The sequence below is a fragment of the Rhinolophus ferrumequinum genome, chromosome 19 (assembly GCF_004115265.2).
Source record: "Rhinolophus ferrumequinum isolate MPI-CBG mRhiFer1 chromosome 19, mRhiFer1_v1.p, whole genome shotgun sequence".
NCBI classification, from domain to species: domain Eukaryota; kingdom Metazoa; phylum Chordata; class Mammalia; order Chiroptera; family Rhinolophidae; genus Rhinolophus; species Rhinolophus ferrumequinum.
In genome coordinates, this window is record NC_046302.1 from 546,095 (window position 1) to 570,339 (window position 24,245).

Consider the following 24,245-nt stretch of genomic DNA (forward strand, 5'->3'; position numbering starts at 1 on the left):
CCACTACCACGTTAAAAAGGCAATGGGACGAACATTCCCTAACTACTAGCTTAGGTTCTTGTACTTTTCTACCGTATCACAATGCATTGATGAGTACCACTATGAGGTGATATTACACAGTTGATAATTTTATTCCTCTTGGTTACTGTAATTGCTTTAGAATAGAGGTTCTGTTTCCCTGTTGGTATTTACCAACTTCAATGTAACTGAAATCACATTTCAAGGTCAGAAATCTGTCAGTTAAGATGCAGTCTGGCTTTCACCTGGAAGACTTTGAAAAGATAGTGATCTTAAATTTCCTCATTTGTAAGAACATCACACTATGGTGCAACCTTCACGACTATCTATTTACAGAACTTTTTCTAAACAGCAAACAGAAACTCTATATGGATTAAGCAGTAACTCTCTATTTCCTGCTCCTCCAGTCCTATCTTACTTTCTGTCTCTATGAACTTTCCTTTTCTAAATAGCTCACGTAAGTGGAATCACACAATATTTGTTCCTTTTTGTCTAGCTTATCGTACCATGTTTTCAAGGTTCTTCTATATTGTAGCACACATCAGAACTTCTTTCTTTTATATGGCAAATAATATACTATTGCTTGTATATAGCATTTTGTTTATCCATTTATCTGTTGGACATGTGGGTTGTTTCTACCTTTTGATTGTTGTGAATAATTCTACTGTGAACAATATTATATGAGTACCTGTTTGAGATGTTGTTTTCAAAGCTTTTGGATATATGCCTAAGAGTGAATTTGCCAGGACATATGGTAGTTCTATGTATAACCTTTCAAGTAACAACCAAACGGCTTTCCACAGCACCAGCACCATTTTATATTCCCACCACCAATACAAGAGTTCCAATTTCTCCACATCCTTACCAACATGTTTTTTTTTTTGTTTTCTTAACAGTCATCGCAGTTGGTGTGAAGTGGTTGGCACCTCATTGTTGATTTGTATAATATTTTCCTAATGACTAATGATGTGCACTTTTCATATGTGGATTACCCATTTGTGTATCTTCTTTGGAGAAATGGCTATTCAGGTCCTGGGCACATTTTTAATAGGGCTCTTTCTTTGTAGCGGTTGAATTGCAGTTGTTTAAAAAATTCTGAATATTAATCCCTTATCAGATGTAAGACTTACAGGTATTTTCCTCCATTCTGTGGACTTTTTACTTTCCCTGATACTGTCATTTGAAGCATTTGAAGATTTTTAATTGTGATGAAGTCCAACTTATATTTTTCTATTGTTGCCTGTGCCTTTGGATTCATACCTGCTAAATCGCTGCTAAATCCAATGTCATGAAAATTTTCCCTATGTTTTCTTCTAAGAGTTTTGTAGTTTTAACTGTCAAAGATTTAGGTCTTTCATTAGTTTTGATTTTTTAATTTTTTTTTGTGTACAGTGATGTTAAGGATCCTACTCATTCTTATGCACATGGATGTTTTCCCAGCACCATTACCATTTGTTGAAGACACTGTCCTTTCACCGGTGAGTTGACTTGGCACTTTTGTGAAAATTCAATTGACCATGTATGTCACGGTTAACTTTGGAGCTCTACGTTCTATTCCAATGGTCTACACATGTATCCTTATGACAGTACCACACTGTTTTGATTTCTGTAGTTAAGTTTTCAAATCAGAAAGTGGGAGAGAGCGAACTCTGTTCTAAATTTCCAAGACTGTTCTGATTATTCAGGGTCCCATGATTTTAGGACAGGTTGTTCTATTTATATAAAAAAGGTCATTGGGAGTGACGTCATAGGAATGGCGGCAACGATGTGGTCTTCTTGAGTTCTCCGGAACTTACCACAAATTGAACAGCTAAAACCCATCAAAGGACTCTGTTCATCACACAGAACCGCTAAGAGACTCGTATGAGGATTACTTGAAGGTGGGCAAATTGGGCGAACAGGGGAAGAGGGAAAGGAGCGGAGTGGAGACAGGCCAGCATGCGTGGCTGCGGAGACGCAGGGGGTCCCAGGACGGAACAGAGACCACAAGAGCCAGGAGGTGGGCTCTTTCCCTGCATCCCACAGCTGATCTCTCCTGCCAAGAGAGCAGCATATCCACCATTTGAGGCAGTAACCTCAGCTGAGACCTCCAGCTGGGCGTTAGGTTGACAAACGAAGTAAACATCATACCTGGGCCCCTCCCCACACTCTCCCAATCTTACCCCCGACCTTCCAGAGACTCAAACTGGCCCCTGAACTGAGGAGTAGTGTCAGATTACAGAAGAGCCATAGCACTCAGGATCTGGAAAGACCTGGCTTGCACCTCTGACCCAGAGAAGAGGCTGGGAAGAGTTGACACTGCTGGGCTGGGAGAGAGAAGACTTCTCCATCCCAGCTCCCATCTTTTCTGGCCTGCCTAGGGCAGGGCAATTACAACAGCGGAGACACTCCCAGGGGTCAGCAGCAGGCGTCAGACCCAGCTCTGGGCTTTGTAACTCAGAAACCTCCCGACACACACACACACACACACACACACACACACACACACACACACGGAAGAAGTGCCCTAAGACTCAGGCGACCTGGGCACAGGGCTGGTTGTGTCACCCTCAGTGTGCATGTGTAGGCAAGAGCAGAAACTGCACTGACTTTGTAAAAACTACCATCCAGACCCCATTGTCCCACTCATCTAGAACTGCAGTCCCAGGGTCACTCTGGGCACCAGGTGACTAGCTCTGCTTGCACAAGACACAGAGGACTCTTTCATACAGCAGAGGACTAACTGAAGATTACTTGGTGGGCTTAAGCCAAGACTAGCGCTGCTTTTTTTGTTTTGTTTTTGTATTTTTGATATTTTTGCATGTGTTGAGTGTGGGTTATCGGTTGTTTTTAAATGTGAATGTATTTGGTTTCTTCTTTGTTGTTGTTGTTGTTGCGATTGCCGATTTGCTTTGTTCTGAAACTGCCCTACCCCAAGGCCAAGCTCAGGAGGCACAAGATTCAACACACCCAGAGGCCAACTCCAGACCAAACCAGAGTACTACCCGGTTTGACCTACAAGTCACACACCCAGAAGGAATTCTCTGCAGGCACAAGAGCCCATAGGGGCCAAGCCTCATTTGAGCGGTCAACCCTCACGCAGCAGAACATCCACTGTGGGCATAGCCAAGTCTCACAACTAGTCAGCCTAGGAGTCAATCCCACCTACTGACAAGACAAAAACAATGAAAGATCAACTTTAACAGGACAATATACACAACACAAGGGTCACCATTGGAGCACACGCAGAGGAGAAGGAGGAAGTGGTGCAAGTCAAATATAAAGGACATATACTACATACATATTACCCAGCAAAAACCAAGAACCCTAGGGGACCTACCTAGTACATCGAAGCAAACACAGAGAGTTAGCCAGAATGGGGAAACAAAGAAACATGTCCCAAAAAAAAGAACAGGAGAAACCTCCAGAATTGGAACCAAATGAAATAGAGGTAACCAACCTATCAGAGACAGAGTTCAGAACACTGACGATAAGAATATTTAAGGATTTAGTGACAACATAAAGGATACAGAAATCATAATGAACAACAGGTAGAACTAAAGAATACAATAACTGAAATAAAGCACACACTTGAAGGAATTACCTGCAGGTTAGATGAAGCAGAGGGATCGAATCAGTGACTTAGAAGTTAGCAGAGATCACCCAAATGGAACAACAAAAAGAGAAAAAAAAAAAACAATGAAGATGGTTTAAGAAATCTCTGGAATAACATCAAGCGCAACAACATGTGCATCATAGGAATACCAGAAGGTGAAGAAAGGGAGCAAGGGATTGAGAACATATTTGAAGTAATAATGTCCGAAACTTCCCTAACCTGGTGAAGGAAACCGACATACAAGCCCAGGAAGTGCAGAGAGTTCCAACCAGGATGAACCCAAACAGGTCCTATAGTTAAAAGGGAAAAGTTTACAGACAAATCGAGAATACTAAAAGCAGCAAGAGAAAGACAGCGGGATACATACAAGGGAACTCCTCTAAGACTATCATGACTTTTCTACAGAAACAGGAGGGAGTGGCAGGAGGTACTCAAAGTGATGGAAAACAAAGGTGTACAATCTAGATTGCTTTATCCAGCAAGGATATCATTTACAATTGAAGGAGAGATAAAGAGCTTCCCAGAAAAGAATAAGTTAAAAGGAATTTATTACCACCAAGCCAGCATTGCAGGAAATATTAAAAGGGCTCCTGTAAACAGAAAAAAAATGAAAACAATCTAACAGCAAATAAAAAAAATAGGCAATAACTATGTACCTATCAATGATCACTTTAAATGTAAACGGCTAAATGCTCCAATAAAAAGATATAGGGTAGCTGAGTGGATAAGAAAGCAAGACCCTTGTATATGCTGTATACAAGAGACTCACCTCAGATCAAAACAAACACAGGATGAAAGTGAATGATTGGAGTAAGATATTTCATGTAAATGGAAATTGGAAAAAAGCTGGAGTTGCAATACTTACATCTGACAAAATAGACTTTAAAATGAAGACTATATTAAAAGGCAAAGATAGGCACTATATAATAATAAAGGGATCCTTCCGACAAGAGAACATGACCCTAGGAAACATTTATGCACCCAACACAGGAGCACCTAAATATGTAACAGATATTGACTGACATAAAGACAGAGATCTACAATAACACCTTCATAGTAGGGGATTTCAACACACCTCTTGACAACAAGGGACACACAAGTCTTCCAGACAGAAAATCAATATGAAAACAATGGCATTAAATGACACATTGGGGCAGTAGTTTGCAGTAGTTTCCAGCAGACTCTGCCCAGCCAACCCTCCTCTTACTTTGATAAATCTTCCTTCTATATCAAAAAAAAAAAAAAAAAAAGATACATTGGTCCAGTTGGATTGAATTGATATTTTCAGAGCATCTCACCCCAAAGCTGCAGAATACACGTTCCTTTAACGTGCACATGGAACATTTGCCAAGACAGACCACATGTTAGGTCACAAAACAAGTCTTGATAAATTTAAGAAAACTGAAATCATACCAATTGGCTTCTCCTACCGCAGTGGAATGAAGTTAGAAATCAACTACAGGAAAAAAACTGGAAGACACACAAATTCATAGAGGCTGAATAACATGTTACTAAATAATGAATGGGTCAACCATGAGATCAAGAAAAAAAATCAAAAGATATCTCGAAACAAACGAAAATGAAAACACGATGACCCAAAATCTACGGGATGCAGCAAAAGCATTCCTAAGAGGAAAATTCATAGCAATGCAGGCCTACTTAAAGAAACAAGAAATACCACTATCAACAGTTTATCTTCACACTTAAGGGATCTGGAAAAAGAACAGCAAAATAAATGTAACAGAAACCAGAAAAATACAAAAGATCAATGAATCCAAGATTAGGTTTTTAGAGAAGGTAAACAAAATCGAAAAACCTTTAGCCAGACTCATAAAAAAAAAAGAGAGAGAGACAGAGGACCCAAATTAATAAAATCAAAAATGAAAGAGAAGTGACACCACTAGAGAAATACAAAAAACTATAAGACATTACTGTGAGCAATTATATGCCAACAAACTAGAAAATCTGGAAGAAATGGACAATTTTCTACAAGCATACATCCTTCTAAGGCTAACTCAAGAAGAAACGGAAAACATGAATAGACTCATTACCACCACGGAAATTGAATCAGTAATCAACAAGCTCCCAACAAACAAAAGCCCTGGTCCAGAAGGCTTTACAGGTGAATTTTACAAAACATTCAAAAAAGAATTATCACCTATTCACAACCATTCCAAAACATCCAGAAGGAGGGAAGGCTCCCAAACACTTTTTATGAAGCCACTATCACCCCGATCCCAACATCAGACAGACACTACAAAAAAAGAAAACTACAGGCCGATATCTCTAATGAACATACATGCAAACATCCTCAACAAAATATTAACTAAGAGAATTCAGCAATACACATGATAAAGTAGGATTCATTCCTGGAATGCAAGGGTGGTTCAACATCCGCAAATCAATTAATATGATACACGACATTAACAAAATAAAAAATAAAAATCATATGCTCACATCAATAGATGCAGAAAAAGCATTTGACAAAATCTAGCAGCCATTTATGATAAAAACTCTTAAGTGGGAACAGAGGAACCATATCTCAACATAATAAAGCCCATATATGGTAAACCCACGACTAACATCATATTCAATGGGGAAAAGCTAAAACCATTCCCCTTAAGATCAGGAACGAGGCAAGGTTGCCCACTTTCTCCACTTATATTCAACATAGTGCTGTAAGCTCTAGCCACAGCAATAAGACAAGAAAATATAAAAGGCATCCAAATTGGTAAGAAGGAAGTAAAATTGTTACTATATGCAGATGATATGATACTATATATAGAGAACCCTAAAGACTCCATCAAAAGCCTATTAGAACTAATAAATGAATTTAGTAAAGTAGCAGGATACAAAATTAATATTCAGAAATCAGCTGCATTTGTATATACCAATAAAACATTAGAAGGGGAAATTAAGAAAACAATTCCATTTACAATTGCTCAAAGACTACAAAATACCTGGGAGTAAATTCAACCAAAGTAGTAAAAGATCTGTACTCAGAAAATTGTAAGACACTGAAAGAGAAAATAAAGAAGATACAAATAGATGGAAACACATACCATGCTCATGGATAGGAAGAATTAATATCGTTAAAATGTCCATACTGCCTAGGGCAATATACAGATTCAACGCAATTCCTATCAAACTACCAAGGACATTTTTCACAGAAATAGAACATACAATCCTAAAATTTATATGGAACCAAAAAAGACCCCAGATAGCCTCGGCAATCTTGAGAAATAAGAACAAAGTGGGAGGTATAACAATACCTGACATCAAATTATACTACAAGGCTACAGTAATCAAAACAGCATGGCAGTGGCATAAAAACAGACACATAGATCAATGGAACAGAATAGAGAGCCCAGAAATAAATCCAGGCCTATACAGTCGTTTAATCTACGAAAATGGAAGCAATAATTTATCGCGGGGTAAAGACAGTCTATTCAATAAATGGTGCTGGGAAACCTGGACAGACACACGCAGAAAAATGAAGCTGGACCACCTCCTTACACCATATACAAGAATAAATTCAAAATGGATTAAAGACTTAAATGTAAGATCTGAAACCATAAAAGTCCTAGAAGACAATATAGGAAGAAACTTTACACACATTACCTGGAGTAAGATTTTTACTGATATATCCCCTCAGGCAAGGGACGTAAGAGAAAAAATAAATATGTGGGATTACATCAAACTAAAAATTTTTTTCACAGCAAAGGAAACCATCAATAAAACAAAAAGGGATCCTACTAAATGGGAGAATATATTTGCCAATGATATATCTGATAAGGGGTTATTATCCCAAAGTTGTAAAAAAATTAACTCAACTCCAAAAACACAAACAACCCAGTTAAAAAATGGGCAGAGGACATGAAGAGACATTTTTCTAAACAGGACATACAGATGGCAAACACACATGAAAAAATACTCAACCTCACTAATCATTAGAGAAATGCAAATAAAAACCACAATGAGATACCACCTCACCCCAGTCAAAATGGCTATCCTCAATAAATCAACAAACAAGTGCTGGCAAGGATGTGGAGAAAAGGGAACCCTTATGCAGTGTTGGTGGGATTGCAGATTGGTGCAGCCACTATGGAAAACAGTGTGGAGGTATCTCAAAAATCTGAAAATGGAATTACCTTATGATCCAGTAATTCCACTTCCTAGGTATCTACCCGGAGAAAAACAAAACTCTAATTCAAAAAAATGTATGCACCCCTATGTTTATTGCAGCACTGTACACAATAGCCAAGACATGAAAACAACCGAAATGCCCATCAGTAAACGACTGGATTAAGAAACTGTGGTACATTTACACAATGGAGTATTACACAGCCATAAAGAAGAAAGAAATCTTACCATTTGCAACAACGTAGATGGACCTAAAGAACAATATCTTAAGTGAAATAAGTCAGAGAAAGATAAATACCATATTATCTCACTTATATGTGGAAACTAAAGAAAAGAATGAATGAACTAATCAGAAACCGTCTCAGAGACATAGAGGAAAAACTGAGGGTTGCTAGATGGGCAGGGAGGTGGGGATAAGGGGGATGGTGAGAGGATTAGAAATCACAGTCAGTAACCACAAGATTGCCACGCGGTTACGAAAGTCAATTTGGGGAATGTAATCAATAATGTTGTAAAGATTTTGTAGGGTATCCGATGGACACTTGTCTCATTAGGGAGACCACCTCAGGGATGATGTAGATGCCTGATCACTGCATTGTACACCTGAAGCTGAAGCTGAACAATAATGAATGTGAACTATACTTTTATATATGTGTATATATAAAAGTATAGTTCACATTCACTTTTATATATATATAAAAATATAGTTCGTATATATATTATATATATACATATATATAAAAGTAGAGTTCACATTCACTTTTATATATATATAAAAATATATTCGTATATATGTATATATATACATATATAGACATATATGTATATATATATATAAAAGTATAGTTCACATTCATTATTGTTCAACTTCAGCTATATACACACATATACACATACATTTATAAGAAGCAGAGTACAGCAATAGGAATAGACAGTGGAAATGTAATGGCTATGTGCAATATCAGAGGGGTAGTGGATAGGGGGAGGGAGGTTATCACTGTGTGAGGGCTATAGATGATAAATGTCTAACTATTACATTGTTTTGTGCACCTGAAACTAATAAAAAAGTTTTTTAAAAAAACCCTTGCAGTTAGTATTCAACATTTCCAAATAAATAATATTCAGGATCTAGTCAGACAATGACAGGCATGATATTAAATTAGTACGATATATTATAATTCAAACTAAGAGTCAATAAAATAAGCTTTATAGTTTTTAGTTGTACTTCTGGGTAAAAATTGTAAAATTATTACCTGTAAATGATTGTCTTTAAATTGACATTTAATGAAACCCATAATAAAAATGCATCTTTATGCAGGTGCTATATTATAAAAATACAAAAACTTTTATTTATGGGTATTTTATTGAGAATAATTTCACTTAAATTTCTACCCATTACCTTGTCAAAAATGTAGATATTTCAGCTATCCCATCATCCTTCCCGCCTTCTACAGTGTTATTAAAACACATAATAACGACTAGGTTTGGATGCCAAAAAAAAAAAGTCATTGGGATTTTTGATAAGGATTGCACTGCATCTGTAGGTGGCTTTGGGTAGTAACGTAATCCTAAAAATAATGTTTTCTAATCCATGAACATTGGCCGGATGTCTTTCCACTATTTGTATCTTCCTTAATTTCTTTCAACAATGTTTTAGTTTTCAGTTCACAAGTCTTTCACTTACCAAGTTACATTTATTCCTAAATAGTTTATCTTTTTTGATGCTATTATAAATGGCATTTTCTTAACTTCCTATTTGGATTGTTCATTAGTATATAAAAATAGCAAATGGTTTTTGTGTGTTCATTTTCTATCCTGTAACTTTGATGAATTAGTATATTAGTACTACCGTGTTTCCCTGAAAATAAGACCTAGCCGGACAATCAGCTCTCATGCGTCTTTTGGAGCAAAAATTAATATAAGACCCGATCTTATATGAGATCAGGTTTATATTATAGTAAAATTTGACTGGGTCTTATATTAATTTTTGCTCCAAAAGACGCATGAGAGCTGATTGTCCGGCTAGGTCTTATTTTCGGAGAAACACGGTAACAGGTTTTTATTGTTTTTATGGTATGAAATCTTTAGTGTACTCTACATACTATAAAATCATGTAATCTTCAACAGAGATAGTTTTACTTGTTCTTTTACAATCTGGATGCCTTTTATTTCTTTTTCATGCAGAACTGTTCTTGCTAGAACATCCAGTACTATGTTAAATAGAAGTGATGAAAGTGGGCATCCTTGCCTTGTTCCGGATCTTAAGAGGGAAAGCTATCGGTCTTTCACCATTGAGTATGATGTCCACTGTGAGTTTTTCACAGACGGTTTTTATTCTGTTGAGGTAATTTCCTTCAATTCGTAATGTTTTGAGTTTTCATCATGAAAATGTGGTGAATTTTGTCAAAGGCTTTTTCTGCATCAAATGAAATAATCATGTGATCTTTTCCCTTCATTCTGTTGTGACAAAATATAACAATATTTTGAATGTGGAACCATCCTAGCATACCAGAAATAAATCCCACTTGGTCATGGTATATAATGGTATATAATCCTTTTAATATGCTGCTGGATTTGATTTGTTGGTATTTTTTTCTGGGTTTTGGCATCATTGTTCTCAAAGTGTACTTCTGTGTAGTTTTCTTTTTTTGTAGTGTTTGTCTGATAGAATGAGTCAGGAAGTGTCCCCCCCCCCTTTTATTTTTAGGAAGAATTTAAGAAGGATTGGCCTTAGTTCTTTAAATGTTTGTTAGAATTCACCAGTAAAGCCATCAGGTCCAGGGTTTTTTTCAGGTTTTTCCTAACTGATTTAATCTCCTTACTTCACAAGTAGGATTTTCTGTTTTATAGTGAAGCAGTTTGGGTAATTTGTTTCTAGGAATTTGTCAATTCCATTCATTATCCAATTTGTTGGCATTCAAGTTTTCATAGAACTCTTATCATCCATTTTACTGGTGTAGAATGGGTAGCAACACCACCACTTTCTTACAAGATTTTAGCAATATGAGCCTTTTTGTTCCTTAGTCCATCTAGCTAAAGCTTTGTCTGCTCTAATCTTTATTATTTCCTTTCCTTCTACTAGCTTTGGGTTTAGTTTGTTCTTCTTTTTCTAGTTCAGTAGAAGTAAAGGAAGGTTGGTGATTTGAGATCTTTGTTCTTTTCTTATGTTGGCGTTTATAAGTATAAATCTCCCCAACCCTTAGCACTACTGCTTTGCTGTGTCCTGTAAGTTTTAGTATGCTGTATTTTCATTTTATTCATCTCTAAGTATTTTTAAATTTGCCATGATTTCTTCTTTGGCCCATTAGTTCTTTAAGAGTGTGTTCTTTAATATCCATAAATTTGAGTGTTTTCCAGTTTTCCTCCTGTTATTAATTTCTCACTTCATCTTGCTGTGATTGGAGAAGACAGTTTGTACATCTACCTTTAAAAAATCTATTTAGACTTTTAAATTGTGGCCTAACGTATGCTCTTATCTTAGAGAATGTCCATGTCCACTTAAAAATATGTATTCTATTGTTGCATAGGGTCCTGTGTATGTCTGTTAGATCTAACTGGTTTGTATTACTTGAGTCCTCTATTTCCTCACTTATCTTCTGTCTGGTTCTACACACTCTCAACTCTTACTGTAAAACTGTCTATTTCTCCGTTTGGTTCTGTTAATTTTTGCTATGTATGTTTTGATTGCCTGTCCTTAGGTATGCAAATATCAGTTTTATCTTCTTGATGTATTGAGCCTTTTACTAATATATATATAGTCTTTCTTTGTGTCTTATAACCTTTTCTGATTTAAAGTCAATTTTGCTATTAGTACTGTCACCCCTGCTCTCTTTTGGTGACTATTTGCCTAGTCTATCTTTTTCTTTCCTTTCATGTTCAACTTTTTTGTGTCTCTGGATCTAAAGTGAGTCTCTTACATATAGCAAATACTTGGTTTGCATCTGTCTATCCAATCTGCCAATCTGTCTCTTGATTGGAGTTAGTCCTTTTACATTTAAAGTAACTACTGATAAAGAAAGATTGTGTCATTTTGCTGTTTGCTTTCTATATGTTTTATAGCTTTTTTGTCCCGCATTTTCTGCATGAATGTCTTCTGCATTTAGTTGACTTTTAATAGTGAAACATTTTAATTCCCTTCTCATTTTCTTTTGAGTATATTCTATAGCTATTTTTTATTTCTGGTGACCATGGGATTACATTTAACATCCTATAGTTATAATACTCTTATGTGAATTTATATTAGCTTAATTTCAATAACATATAAAAACTGCTCTTACAAAATTAAATCTTTACGTGTGTGTGTTCAAAAACAGACTAATCATTTGGTTTTTTAATACATTTGTCTCTCAAATCAAGTAGAAAAGAAAAAGTGGAACTACAAACCAGTTACAATAGTACTAGCTTTTATAAAAATCATCCGTGTATTGACTTTTAGCAGAGATCCTTATTTCTTCATAGGGATTTGTTTTCGTCCAACATCTTTTCACTTGAACCTGAAGGACTCCCTTCATGCAGAACAGGTCTAGTGGTGAAGAACTCTCTGGCTATGGTTTATCTGTCAATGTCTTAACGTCTCCCTCATTTCTGAAGGACATTTTTGCCAGATACAGGATTCTTAGTTGACAGCTTTTTTCCTTCAACACTTTGAATGCATCAACCTTCAGGCCTCCAAGGTTTCTGATGATAAATCTGCTCACAAACTTACTGGCAAAACTATGATGAAAGCTCTCTCTCTCTCACCTTTACTGATGTTAATAGTGTACCTTATCTTAATTTATGCAACAGAACATTAAGAATCAGTAGATCTCCAGCCTCCAGGGAGTTTTGTGTGAAGTCCACTGCATGAAGACCTTGAATCACCCTAATAAGTAAGTTATTTGAGGTGACTGACACTGAGAAAACATTATTCCTCATGTGGTGAAAACATGTTTGATTAGGTATAGGACCATGGCCGCTTGACTAGGAATGAGGCCTGAAGCAAATTCTGGCAGCTAGTATCAGCTGTGCAGTACTGCCATCTGAGGGGAATCATACATAGGGGTCTGAAGCCTGAGAATGTGTTTTTGATGGTGAGGCGAATATAAAAATTACAGACTTTGACCTCAGCAATGTGTTTATTGGTCACAGGCTGAACACATTCTGTGGCAGCCCCATTTATGCTGCCCCAGAACTCTGCCTGGGCCAAAACTTCGATGGCCCCAGTGGATGTGTAGAACCTGGGAGTTGTTCTGTATTTGATGGTTACTGGGAACCCGCCTTTTATGGGATAAGACTTTTGGGAGCTGCGGTGGCAAATACTGAGTGGGCATTAACACATCCCCTATTTCATGTCTTTAGAGTGTGAAAAGCTTGTAAAGAAATTGATGACCCTGGACTCCAGTGAAAGAGAAACTTCAGAAGAAATAATAAGACACCCGTGGCTAAAACAAGGGCCAGGAGGAGGAAGTTACAGTGAGCTGCCCTGTGACAACAGGGATCCCCAAGTTACAGAGGTGATGATGACCATGGACTTTGAGTGGGACAAGATCCAAGATATCATTAACAGGTAGGAGATACGATGACAGAGTGATGGCCACGTACCTGACCTTGAGCTCTAAGAAACCCAAGGTGCAGGGCCACACCATCATGGTCAGATCCTCCCCGACCCCTGACCCCCAACAGCTGCAGTCCTTCCCCAACCCACGAGGTTCACCTAAGGTCTTTGCAGACCCAGTGAAACACAGCTGTAATGAGCCTGCTTTTCCCACCTTGTAGAAGGCAGAAAATCAGCAGCCTGAGGAGGACCAAGATTCAGGGCAGAAGACCAAAAAGCCTGTCAGTCCCCTACACAACATAGAGTAGAGGACCCCCTCCCCCCAAGCCTAGCCCCACTAGCATGCTCCTGGGGCCTCTCACGCCTCCACCCACAGCATCAGCCACAGCAAAAGCAGCAGTGGAGCCCCAGAGGAAACCAAATGCCCCTAGGGTGTGTCCTACAACAAAAATTCCCTCCACGCTGGGCATTCTGATGGTGTGACCCCCCCAGCCTCTCCCTCTGGCCACAGTCAGGGCTGGCAGGGGTTGGCTAGGGGTATCTGAACTTTATTTTAAGACATCTGTACTGTAGGGCATCCAGCAATAAGCATCATGGCAAATGGACCAGAGCAAAGCCAATGTAATTTTTAAAATTGTCGAGGGCCAAGGCAGGGCTACAATCAAAGACTCTGGGGAGGTCAACACACTCCCTGAATTTTAAATGGAGAACAAGAAGATGCTGAGGTCCAGCGAGGCCAGCAATGTGGTACAGGACATCAGTCAGAGGCGGGCGGGAGCAGTGCAACACGTAAACACTGTGTGTGAAGGAACCCCAGGCAAAAGGACTTGGTACATTGGATGCTGGAGGTGTGCAAACTGCCTCGGCGTTATCTGCCCAGGATTCATACCAAGTGGGGGATCCAGCCATCTCCATAACCTTCAGAAGCACTGTATCCAAAATACCTGGTGACCAAACTCATTCAAGCCCTTGAATCGCTGCTCATTCTCTCAACAGAAAGCACCAAGTATGTGCATATTATATTCTTAGGACATAAGGTATGATTTGTTTTCTAGTTTTCATAAAGAATCAGGAAAGGTCACTCCTTCCTTAAATCTCTGTGACCACAGAAGACTACCACAGAAAGGATTCAACATGTGGCGGAAGACAAAGATAACCTAATATATAATAGCACAGACTCAATACATCAAACTAGTGGCTCCTGGGTTTAAGCATTGTTATATTAAGTGAAATGTTGTATTAAGAAGTGGTGATAAGAAGCATGACATAGAATATATCTCAAGAGTCATTTTAGGAACAAGTGCCCAGTGCTCTGAAATTGCAGCTGAAGTTAATACTTCTCTGTGCCAAATACACATTTGGAACTTGAATGTTTCCTGAAATACTCAGCTTCCTTTGTCTTGATAGAAGCATCTTTCTGGAAGCATACATAAGGAAGGATACAAACAATGCTTCATGCAGAGAAAGTACTTAAATCTCACTCCTGAAAACTTCTCTCTCTAAAACATACCTCTTTTGAGGCAATTAATTTGTATTCGTAGGATAAGTGAGGAGTTACAATGTTTGGGAAATTGATTATTCTAATGGTCAGCAATTCCCACCAAACAAGTTCTTCCTCCAAAAACAGCCAAACTGTATCAACTACATGGTCCAGTGGCCATGACTATGATGTGATCATTGGTGAGCAGCAAGAGGGTTGGACCTTCTGTATCACCAGAAATTGGTACAAACATCATGCCAGAACTGCTGAGGTATCTTTGGTTAATCCTGTTTTTTAGGAATTAATCCTGCTTCCTCTTTCACAGATTCTGCTGCACTTGCCCAAGCCCAAGCGCACCTCCTATCTGTGCAAAGCCTGTCAAACAGGCTTCCTTGCTTTTATAGCCACAGCCATCATCTTAGACCAGGCTTGCACACGTCATTTTCATGCTATTCTGGTTGCAAATCGTTTCAACCAGAAGAATCTCCCTTGTATTTTCCTGTCATTTCCTTCAAATATGTAAATATGGACAGATGATCATGATAAAATGTGGCTAATGTAAAAATGAAAGCACCACAAAACTGCTTTCACCACATCACAGTACTTCCTACCTGGGCACTTGAATAACATACCTGAAAAATGCAAAGCCCACCATACTTGAAATCACTGGAGTGGTATTACATACCACACTAGCTTTTTTATTATACTGAGTCTCAATTCCTCCTCCTCATTTTCAAGCCTACCACCATCTCAAATCAATCACTGCCAAGAATCTAGACAGCCTCTGCCAGGTTCTGCCACATTAACACATATGGAAGATAATAGGTCCACTTCTCTCTCTCCTCTCCTTGATGCATCTCTTTTAGCCAAGAAAACCCAAACCCAAGTGAGGGAAAAACTGCCCCTACTTCAAAATACATATTCAAAACACATACCAGGCAGACTTACATATATTACCGAACATTCTAAAATGTAGTTTGATTTTTTTAAAGTAAGGCACGAAACAAGTTATGCTCTCATTTGTGTTTATTAGGTTAAGTCCTATGAAAACATTATTTTTATAGATCAAAGCCAAGCAATTTTATGGAGTTCATCGTTATCTCTAGGTGGGACAGACTGAGGTTGTACAAAGCCTTGTTTTTAAGGTTTCCTTTTGTACAACTGGGTTTGTCAAGTATATCATTATCTATTCAAACACAAAAAATAAACACCTGTCCAGAAAGCCATTATTAAATTTTTTTTCATACTATATCAACCCCCTTTTGTAGCTGGCTCTTCACGTGTCTGTCACATAGCCAAACAGAATTCCTCCGGGACAGGAACTTTCTTTACTCCTTTGGCATTTCCTAGACTAGTACCCAGCACATTGCATCCTTTGGGTGCCTGCATGTCTGACTGACTACACTTCCATTTTCCGTGTACCACCAGGGACAGAACTTGTGTTCTCTACCACTGCAGTCGGAAGCATAAAAACTGACTGACTTCTCTGATTCTGACATGCATTGTTTGATTTTGGCCTGTGAACAACACAGGTGAAGTTACTCATTAACTGTGTACACCATCTGTCCAAGCAGAAGGTACATTACAGGGCTGTGCAACATGAGCTCCTAGCTCCTCGTTACCCCCCTCAGCACCTCCACCCATTCCCAAGCGGAATCTTTTAAGTTCTGCCTCACCTCTCCAAATGGAACCTGGCCACAGGTTCCACCCTTCACACCGATTGTGGAGGCTATACAACTCCAGGTGAAGTTACGGGCTCACAGAACAGCAAGCCACAGAAGACTGCCATTTCGCAGGGGAAGCTGGTCAGTCACATGTAGACAAGATTTCATATAACATACAAAAATGATTAGCTACATCTTTACAAGATAACAAGATTTTTAAAAAAGGGAAGAATTGGCTGACCTCGTGTATTTTTTTCCTGCCTAAAGAGCATCATTTTTCCCAATTCAAACTGCTGACCGTCCTTTAAAAGCCCTGAAAATTAAGACTGGCCCAACAGTCTCCTCTTTATCTGTGAAGATTAACCTCCTCTTTATCTGTTACAATTAGTTAATAAAGAAACATTTTTAATGAATGCCTAGCCTAGGACATTCCTATGTAATCTGCTATTAATAACCTTCCACCAGGAGTGACAAACTTAATTTGTCAAAAGTTAAACAAGAACAATTAACTGTAAAAATCCATCTAGAGTGCAGATTACGAAGTAACTATGTATGTTCAAATACTGCAAGAAAAGACCAAAAAAGGCAAAACATGAAATGCTTAAAAGCTTCATGAACATAATTTAAAACCTAATACTTTATTTTCAAATTATTTTTCCAACCCATTACACAAAGCAGGATACAAGGATTAAAAGATATGTACCACTGCCCCACCAAACCCAAGGCTCCTTGGTAGTGGTGGGGTGGTCAGGAACCAGGTTTTCTATTGTTTGTACCACTTCTGCCTCGAATGAAGCTTGGGACATGGTAGGTACTCAATAAAACCTGAGTGAATGAGGAATTACACAGTATGTGTCCCAGATACATGGGGAGTGGGGATAGGGGGAGATTTAGCTTCTTCCCTATGAAAGGCCACCTTAGACAAGCCTACGTCTAAATTTCTTGATGAATGAGTCTGCTGGACAAATTGGACCAGGAGAAGAGGTAGAAAGAGCACCATTTCATCAAACACAAACTCGTATTTGAGCCTAACTTCAACAAAGTTGGTGAAAGATGAAAAACTGCCTATATTATCAAAATGTATTATGAAGCAGAAGCAAATAAGACAGTAATACTGTCCCAGAAACAAAGAATGGAACAAAAGAGTTTTTAAAAAGATACATATAGGTGGGAAATTAGTGTGTGATATTAATAAATTTTTAGTCAGTGAGGAAAGGATGACAACACAATGAAATGCTGAGACAATTATGCATTTGGAAAAAGATTCTGACATTACATCAGGCAGAAGAATTTCAAGAGTGCTAAGTACTAGAAAAAAATGTTTTTATTGTCCTAAGGATGGGGAAAACCTAAGTATAAAATGAAACCCAGAAAAGAAAATAAATTCACCGGTGGGACTAAAGAAAAGTTTCTATACTACAAAAACATAAACAAACCAACCCAAGAGAAATAAGCCAGAAACGTCTGCAACAAGAAAAAGGGTAAATATTCTTTCTATATAAAAAGTTTAGGTTAAAAAAAAAAACACCCCACCTTCACTGGGCATTAGAGAACAAATGTCAACTCACAAAAGAAAAATAAATGGCTAATATATTTTAACGGCTTAATTTATCAAAGAAATGGAAATGTTAAACAATGAGGCATCATTTAAATTTTTTTCACTAGTTCAACTGGTAACCATTAAAAAAATTGACAATTGGCAACTACATATATAAAATTCTCAAACTATAAATGTTAAAAACACAACCTTCCAAGGGGCAATATGGCAATAAACACCAAATTTTAAGTATGTATAACCCCTGTATCATAAGGAAATGATAAGCGGACAAAGACAAACATTATGTTAAAGAGAAAAGTTAGAATAACTGAATTGTTCATTTAGAGGATGGTGAAACTATAGTAAATATTACAAAACCTTTAAAAACAGTATGTACTGACAAGGAAAGATGTCTAGTATATACAGGGAAATTGTTAAAAAGCAAGTTACACAAGTGTGCAAACTTACATAAAAATGTAAGTTTGGAAGTATAGTTAATAAACTATCCAGAAGGATCACAGAGAACTATTCAATATTAAGACTTCTATATTGCTTCTGTAAATTAGGAACACGTCCATTTTAGGAAAAAATCTAACCACCTAGCAGTGAGGTCACCCTTGCCCCTCAGAAAAAAGTGAATGAGCAGGGCTCCATGTAGGTGAGAGCTTTTAAAATGGCCAAAAGGGTCCTTTAAGTTTTAGATGATATCATCTTGCCAGTCTGGCTATTGCAAAAGCCACTGCAGTATGACCAAGAGCCAAATAAAGTCAAAACATGAAAGGATCTTTATGATAGCTAATCTACTCGCATTTTTCAGAAGTGGAAACTGCTTTAGTAATTCACTTGAGAGCCACATTGTGACCCTAATTAAGGAAGCCTCTATATCCTGTAGCATCTGGTATATTGATTTCTTTTTTTCCCGTTTTAAAAAGTTTTATGTTTATTTCTGTATTTTAAAATTTTTATTTTTCACTTACAGCTGACATTCAATATTATACTGAATGTCAGGTACACAGCAAAGTGGTCAATTATGTAACTTACAGGGTGATTCCCCCCATAAGTATAGTATCCACCTGACACCATACATAGTTATTACTACATTATGTTATTGGCTTCACTTTACATCCCCATGACTATTTTGTAACTGCCAATTTGTACTTTTTAATTCATTCACCTTTTTCACACCCCCGAACCTCCTCCATCTGGCAACCATCAGTTCTTTCTTTCTTTGTTCGTTTTTCTTAGATTGCACGTGAGACCATATGGTATTTGTCTTTGTCTGACTCATTTCACTTAGCATAATATCCTATAGGTCCATCCATGTTGTCATAAATGGTAAGATTTCATTCCTTTTTAATGGCCAAGTAATGTCCCATTGTATATATGTGCCACCTTTATCCATTCATCTATAGATATACACTTATGTTTCTTCCATATCTTGGCTATTGTAAATAATGCTGCAATGAACATAGTGTTTTGGGTTTCTTCAGATCAATACCCAGGAGTGGAACTGCTGGGTCATATGGTAGTTCTATTTTTAATTTTTTGAAGAACTGTTTTGCATAGTGGCTGCACCAATTTGCAATCCCACCAAAAATGCATGAGGGTTATCTTTTCTCCACATCCTTGCAAACAATTGATTTTTTTCTGATGAGAGCCATTCTAACAGGTGTGAGGTGATATCTCATTGTGGTTTTAATTTGCATTTTTCTGATGATTAGTGACACTGAGTATCTTTTCAGGTCTATCAGCCATCTGTATGTCTTCTTTGGAGAAATGTCTATTCGGTCCTCTGCCCATTTTTAAATCGGATTGTTTATTTTTTTGGTGTTAAGTTGTATGAATTCTTTATATTTTGGGGGTATTAACCCTTTATCAGATGTATCACTGGCAAACAACTTCTCCCATTCAGTAGGACGTCTTTTGGTTTTGTTGATGGTTTGCTTTGCTGTACAAAAATTTTTTAGTTTGATGTAGTCCTATTTATTTTTTCTTTCATTTCCCTTGCTAAAGGAGACATATCCAAAGAGACATTACTAACAGCAATGTCAGAGTTTACTGTGTATGCTTTCTTCTAGGAGTTTGATGGTTTCAGGTCTTATGTACATGTAAGTCTTTAATCCACTTTGATTTTATTCTCATACGTGGTGAGAGAAAGTGATCAAATTTCTTTTTCTTTCTCTTTTTTTTTGCACCTGCCGTTTTCCGAAAACCATTTATTGAAGAAACTGACTATACCCCAGTGTATATTCTTGCTTCCTTTGTCAGATTCAGTGATCAAATATTATTGCTGAGCTCTCTATTCTGTTCCACTGACCTATATATCAGTTTTTATGCCAGTTTTATGCTATTTTGATTATTATAAACTTGTAGTATAGTTTAATATCAGAGAGCATGATACCTCCAACTTTGTTCTTCATCAAGATTGCTCTGGCTAGGTCTTATTTTGGGGGAAACAGGGTATTTTGTTGAGTTTTGCATCTATTCATCAGGGATATTGGCATGCATATAATATATATATGTAATATATATATACACACACACACATTTATATATATATTCACATACATATATACATGTACTTTTTTTTTTTTGGTAGTTTCTTTGTGTGGTTTTGAAATCAGGGCAATGATGGCCTTCTACGATGAGTGTAGAAGCCTCCACTTCTCTTGAATTTTTTGAATGTTTCGTAAAATTGACCTGTGAGGCCATTCGATCCCAGCAAAATATAAGCCCCAGTCTTATTTTACTATAAGACTGGATATAATATAATATATAATTATATACTTTTGTTTGTTGGGAGTTTTTTGATTACTGATTCAATTTTATTAGTAATCTTTAATCTTTCTGTTCAGGTTTTCTGTTTCGTCTTGATTCAGTCTTGGAAGATTGTATGTTTCTAGGAATTTGTCTAGTTCTTCTCGCTTTTCCAATTTGTTGGCATGTAATTGTTCATATTATTTTCTTATAATCCTTTGTATTCTGTGGTGTCAGCTGTCACTTGTGTTTCAATTCTGATTTTATTTATTTGGGTCCTCTCTTTTTCTTGATGAGTCTGGTTGAAGGTTTGTCTGTTTTGTTTATCTTTTCAAACAACCAGCTATTGGCTTCACTGATCTTTTGTATTGTTTTTAAGACTCTATTTCATTTATTCCCGCTCTGATATTTATCTCCTTGTTCTGCTCACTTTAGACTGCCGGCTGTGGCTGTGTGGGATAAAGCTCAACAAGGACACAATGGTGCCTGCCAGCAGTCCCCAAGAGAGCCACCCCTCCAGCCCTCGCACTGCAGCCATACTACTCAGCTCCTTTTTGTATGTTCTTGGCACTTTTAAAGCCGCTGTCCATTCACTGGACCTTTGAGCCATTGTTTGTGAGCAAGTGAGTCTGTGTGTGGGCCCTTTAAGGGGACACCTGGGTCTACAGCAGCCCTCTGTCTCACCCTGACAGAATTCCTGCTGATTTTAATAACCAGATGTTGTGGGAACACCTCTTTCTGCCACTGGTGACTCTAGCTGGGGAACCCAGTGTAGTGCTGGGATCCCTCACTCCTCAGAGGAAACGTCTACAGCTGAGATATCCCTCCAGATTCTTTTTTTTTTTTTAATAGGGTACTTTTTTTTTTTCCTCCAGATTCTTAACCAATACATGTGGGTGTGGCACCAGACTGTTTCGTGTCTCCACCCCTCCTGTCTCCATGTGGCTTTTTTACATCCTTAGTTATAGGGGTTCTAGTCAGCTATTCTTCAGGTAGTTCTCATGTGTGGTCTGTAATTTAGTTGTTATTTTGATTTGGTCACTGGGAGGAGGCAAGCACAGCGTTTACCTACTCCACCATCTTAACTGGAAGCCCACTGATTTCAAACAATGTGAGGAATTTACAGTTATTTCTTTTTTCAGCTAGGGAACACACAGATGTATGTGTATATGCATCTATCAAAAGTCACTTGGAGAATATATTTTTAGCTCTTTCTTTCAAATAGCTAACTTTTGGAGGGAAACAGGTAATTCTAGGATCTACCCAGAGGACCCTCTTTTATGGTAAGACACATATAAAATGTGTGCAACACACATAAATAAAATGCAGATCACAGGGATCCAGTGAACAGTGAAAGTAGTATGGGCCAGAAAATACTACTGAAGTGGCCAGGAAAAGCTTTAAAATGGAACCGGCAATACCAGAGTTAGCCAAGAGATAGAACATAGAAATGAAGGAAAATAGCGGAACCAAGCTGAAGGAAGCTGAGAATAAAATGTAGTAAGGAAAAAGTAAGCAAAGCAACTAGGGGCAATATGGGATATGCATCAAAAGAAGAACAAAGACAGAAAGACAAATTAAAGACAGGTGTGGAGGGCCACAACCAAGGGCAATGGGAAAACATTTAAGTTCTGTGGACAAGTATTTAAAAAAGACAACAGGCCCCAAATGGAGTCACTTGAACTAAGCTCCACGTCAGCAAACCAAGACTTAATGCCTACCTTAGTTTCAGCTTCCCCCGAAATGGAATCTTAAACTAGCCAATCTGGAATTACCTGGTAAGCAGTAGTAAGGAACAGTGCTTGAAAGACATCATCATCCCCTAAAGGAAGGTGACCTTGCCACAAACAATCCACTCTTTGCTAGTTAAGTTCCTTGTTCTGCCTAGTTCTCCCTATAAAAATCTTTCATTTTGTACAGCTCTTCCTATTTGCTATATGAGATGCTGCCTGATTCATGAAAGGCTGAATAAAGCCAGTACAACCTTAAAAATTTATTTAGTTGATTTTTTTTTTTTAAAACAGGGAAGAAATAGGACCTAAAGAGTACTTTAAAACTATCTGGTAGCATTTTACAAAAAGGAGAGCAGGGGTAGGAGGTGAGGAATCAGGAAAAAGCCAGGAAGTCTTATATGAGGTGGGACAACTAAGTACTTGAACTCCTCCTAGAAAAGTACTACATACCTCACTGCTGAATGTCACTATGGTCACATTCGAAGTACTCCCCTTGGGAAGCTATGCATCGATGATAGTGCCTAGTCCACCCTTCAAAGCAATTCTGGAACTCTTTGGCCATCAGAGCTGTTGTCATATTACCCTTGATTTCCTGAATGTCATCAAAATGTCTTCCTTTCAATATTTCCCTTATCTTTGGGTAAAGAAAGAAGTCACTGGGGGCCAGACCAGGTGAGTAGGGAGGGTGTCCCAATACAGTTATTTGTTTACTGGCTAAAAACTCCCTCACAGAAGTGCTGTGTGAGCTGGTGCATTGTCGTGATGCAAGAGCCATGAATTGTTGGCAAGAAGTTTAGGTTGTCTAACTCTTTCACACAGCCTTTTCAGTACTTCCAAATAGTAAACTTGGTTATCTGTTTGTCCAGTTGGTACAAATTAATAATAAATAATCCCTCTGATATCAAAAAAGGTTAGCAATATTGTTACAATAAGTTCACTAACTTGTCAAACCTCGTATAATTTCAACACTGAAAATATGGAAGGCAAGGGAGGGCTCAGAGTCAATCACTTCTTTCACATCTACTTCACACAAAGAACCTTTCAAGGCACATGAACTGAGGTTATCACACCTATCATTTAAAACAAACAGATTTTTTAGGATTGGATGGCTATTTATGAGTAATGATGGTGGGCAGCATATTATATTTTTACCATTTAAATTGTCAGCCAACTAAAACAAGAATTTACAAATGAAGCATTCTTTTCCCCAATAGTTATTAGCTATTAAAACAAACCAATGTAAAACTAGTACCATTTCCCCAAATATTTTAACTCTGCTTTCCAAGTCCATGGTGGAATCACAGTTCTTGATCTCTTGTGCAATGTGACTCATTCTGGCCAGTGAGTTGTAAACAGAAGGGATGCGTAATTTTTAGATTGGAACATTTAACTGCAGGAACAAGACCCTCCAAAATCCTTTTTCACTTTGCCAAGAGAGTGAGCAATATTCCATATCATGGCTGCTTCTTCAGCTGAAGTAAAATGATGTAGAGCCCCTGGAAAATCCATACTGAACATCCTGCATAAGCAGAAAATAAACCTATGTTGTTTTGGGCCCTTTTGAAGTTATTTGTTACTACAGAATAATCTAGTCTATTCAACTGACAATGCTTGAAAATTCATTACCTGGAAATTTACATTCCAAAAGAAACACGACAGTCAATGCATTGATAAATAAATAAATAAAACTGTACAATAAAATTTACACAGAAGATGCTATTCTTTTTCTTACCACTATTAATTCAAGAATACTGCCAACTGGGGATTTCCGGTCAAGATTACACA

The 24,245-nt window shown here is 37.7% G+C and overlaps 1 protein-coding gene across 1 annotated transcript in view; it reads right to left on the bottom strand.

Moving 5' to 3' along the window:
• The window catches only part of RAB7A (RAB7A, member RAS oncogene family), a 95,873-nt gene that overhangs the window by 58,792 nt on the left and 12,836 nt on the right, over nt 1-24,245 (bottom strand). The window lies entirely within an intron of this gene.